Raw genomic sequence first — 4,081 nt, forward strand, 5'->3', positions numbered from 1 at the left:
TCTGGAATGTGTGCTTCAACTTTTTTGCAGAACGACTTGCTGTGCATTGGCTACGTTTTTTCATGCAGAACTAAGTCTGTCTGAATGTGACCTTATGGTGTTTTCAAACCTGTGTAGTTCACTCTGGCTGAATGGGACCCTGGTTAGTTTTCCTCCTAGGTACAATTTGTTTGTGCAGGTCTGAACACAGAAATTGTACTTGGACCAAAACAACCACACAGAGCCCCTTTACAGGAAGTGGTCTCAGTTCATTTGTGGTGGGAACGTGATCCAACCTCCGACTGAGGTTTGACAACACCCTTATTCTTTTGATTGATGTTGATTTCCAGTGGCCTTGCACCTACATATGATGTGTGTATAACCACACTCCTTCTAAAGTGATACTCCACACAAAATCTATCATTTGAGCTGTAAAATATTTGTATTTCCAAATGAGGCCCACAAAGCTCTCCGTTGGGTGTGTGGAAAATAACTAAGTACATTTACTCAAGTACTACACTTAATTAAAATTTCGAGGTACTTGTACTTTACTTGAGTATTTCCATTTGATGCTACTTTATATTTCCACTTCACTATATTTCAGAGGGAAATATTGTACTTTCTACTCCACTACATTTATTTGACAGCTTTAGTTACTTTTCAGATGAAGATTTGACACAATGGATAATACAACAAGCTTTTAAAATACAACATATTGTTAAAGATGAAACCAGTTGATGTCTTATAAAAAGCAGTGTGTAGTCGGGGTCACATTTTACATGTCTATGAGTTGTTAACAGCTCCACCAAATAGTGATTTTTCCCTCTAAATTTCTCACATGCTTTCATTTCAATAAATGTTCAAATGATCCAATAATTAACCAAAAATTAAAGATTAGAGAAAAAGTCCAAAAACTGAAAACAGATTTGTGTATCAGAACTTTGTTTTTTCTTCTTTCCTCTCCCATTAATCATCTCACCACCCCTCAGATTTATCTGCTGACCCTTTGGAGGGGCCCGACCCCTAGGTTGGGAACCACTGGACTAAACTAGCTAACTGTATATAAAGTAGTGTAAACTAGCTCCACCTCCAGCAGCTACAACAGTAACATGCTGCTCTAACACTGATGCTTCACTATTAATAATCTAATGATGTCATATATAATAATATATCAGTCAGAGGGACCAAACCACTACTTTTACTGCAATACTTTAACTACATCAAGCTCATAATACTTATGTACATTTACTGCAATACTTTAACTACATCAAGCTCACAATACTGATATACCTTTACTTAAGTAATTTGTACTTAAGATCTGTCATGCAGGACTTTTACTTGTAATGGAGTATTTTTATATTGCTGTATTGGTACTTTTACTAAATTAAAGGATATGAATAGTTCTTCCACCACTGGTGAGAAGATGAAATACAATCCAGGAGGTCCAGTTTGACCAATACATCCATAAGTATGAAGGTTTATTAAATGCCAAAACACTGCATGCTGGTTATAATAGAGACAGGATTTTACAACCTTTGCATTTGCACATATTTGTTTGGCCAAAGTTGTGTGTTGCTTGATGACTTTGCATTGTGGTAAAAGTTGAGCCAGGTTCCAATTTTTGCTGAGTAACATGGTGGTTTTTGCCATTTGTGTCACAACATCCACTCCACCCATACAGTTGCCTCACTGAGGACTCACTGGGAGGCTGGGTGTTTTTTGAAAACACACAGTCTAAACACACCCTAAGATATTGAGCTACTTTTTGTGTTTCCCCCTTTTTTCAGCCATTTTGGAATGGCTGTGCTTGTAGTCGTTGTTGCTGTTAACTCTCACTCTTGGCCTGGGGATTGTATAGACAGAAAGAGTGAGTGTGCCTAGAAGTTGGATGAGTATTTCTCTGGAAGCCCAGTGTTCATGTTAAAGGTCATAAATCTACTTGGCCTCATAACAGATGACATTACTCTCCAGCCCTGATCTAATTTACCTTTAAACCGCCTTTCAATCCAGCTCTCACCCAAGGAAAGAGCAGATACTTGGCAGCTTAACCCAGCTTTATATCTATATTGTATCTGCAAATGCTAAACTACAGTGGCCACACTGGCTAGATAGGCAGCTTCATCTGAATGCCATGGTGCTCTCAGTTGTCTGACCACCTTCACTGTATAACTGGTTCCACTAGTGTAACCAATAGCCACTAATTAGCAACCACTCTGGTATGAGACACTTGAATTAGGTCCCTGCCTTACCAAAGAAAGGAACCTGGATTTAGTAAGTAAGAGTAAACACCTGCAGCCTTAATAATAATGCAAACAGTAACATAATATAATAATATCATAAACATTACAAAACATAACATGAAGTTAACATTCAAATTAAGATTAAGATCATGTGTTTAGATAAACCTGTTTGATCGCAGAACTGTGAGAGAAGGTTTTACTTAGTTGTAATAAACTTAGATGTTATTTGGATTAGACGGTCATCACTAAGCCCAAATGGAATCTGCAGATTTTTTTTTCCAGTTTTCAGCAGTGATCCAGAATGAAAATCTGCAGAAATTAGTCGAGCATTTTTTTGCTTGTTAAGATAACAAACATTGTTCTCGAGCAAAATTAAGTGCACAATACATTGAAACAACCAAAAAATTACCTCAGACAGGCTGAAAAAAAAGTTTAGTAGATTCTAGTAGAACCTTTGAATTTGAGATTTTATTTCATCACAAACAGTTCAAAACAAAGTGTGAACATTTGTTGGAAAAATCAACCAGCATAAAACGTAGGACACATGGCCACTAAAATGCAAGGTTCAATGTGGAGCAGAGAGAGCAAAAATTAATTTGCAAAAACATTAATCATTAATCATCTCTCAACAATTAAAACTTCAACACATAAACAAACAAATACATAAATAAATAACTGCTAAGGTGCTTGACCTCAACTTCACCAAATATCTTTTGAGAACCTCTAACACCAGCAAAGGCAAAAACATGACACTCCAACATAAAACTTTCTCAGACACTCTAAAATAATGCTTAAAATTTAAAACTCTTTGGATATTCAAAATATCCACATATCCAAGTGCAAATTGTCCTACAAAATTCATTTAGTCAAAAGTAAGTGAACAAATCAACAGTACAGAAACAGAACAAATGACTCGTTGAGTGACATGACTGAGTGAATGAGTTTTGACTTGTGGTGGGGATTAGTCTTAGTCTACAGTTCAACTTGGCAATCAGCATCATCTTAATGTTGTTTTCAGTAAAGCTCCTTCTGAACTGTTTCAGCAGCATCGTGTAGTGGGAGAAAAGTCTCTCTACATCTGGCAGGCAGGTTGGATACGAGACAATACAAATATCCAAATAAATAACTAAAATCAACTTTGCAAAATTAAGATTCTGTTGAGAGCTGCTAATTCTCCAGTCGGTGCCATTAAGCCTTTGCAGAAGAAGAGGAAGCAACTAGATGACGTCATTAAAAGAGCGGCAGTCAAAGCTCAAACGATGGAAAACATGATGGAAATAAGACATTTCTGTTTGTTTCATGTACTGATTTGAGGAAGGTTACAGTCTCCTCATCGCTCCACACAGATCTGATGTTTTCATCTCTTCAGTGATGTTTAAGTCACATGATTCATGTATATCATTATTTATTCACTCAGTCTGTTTACATTTGATTTTTATCCACACAGCTGCTGTTACACCTCAGACAGCAACAAACATCTTGTTTCCAGTTTTTTTCAATGCATAAATTGAAAATGTGATAAAAACAGGTGGATGCAAACACACCTAATCTCCTCTCCTCTCCTCTCCTCTCCTCCTCCTCTTAGTGCATTTTGCGTATTCCCTAAATGTAGCATGTTTAACCTGTACCCCCCCCCCCTTTCCTCTCATGCAGGGGTGGTATGATCCAAACCACGGAGCAGTACCAGTTCCTGTACACCACTCTGGCCCAGTACAGCTCCCAGCTACAACACAACCAGGTATTCCAACTCATACCTGGTGTCCCAGTCATACAGACATTTAGGAAGAAGTCTTCTAACTTATCTTATGTGAGACAAGGTGTAAATGAATCTTACGTCCTCCATATAGACTCAAAGAGTTACC

Source organism: Thunnus albacares, chromosome 5, assembly GCF_914725855.1.
Source record: "Thunnus albacares chromosome 5, fThuAlb1.1, whole genome shotgun sequence".
NCBI lineage: Eukaryota > Metazoa > Chordata > Actinopteri > Scombriformes > Scombridae > Thunnus > Thunnus albacares.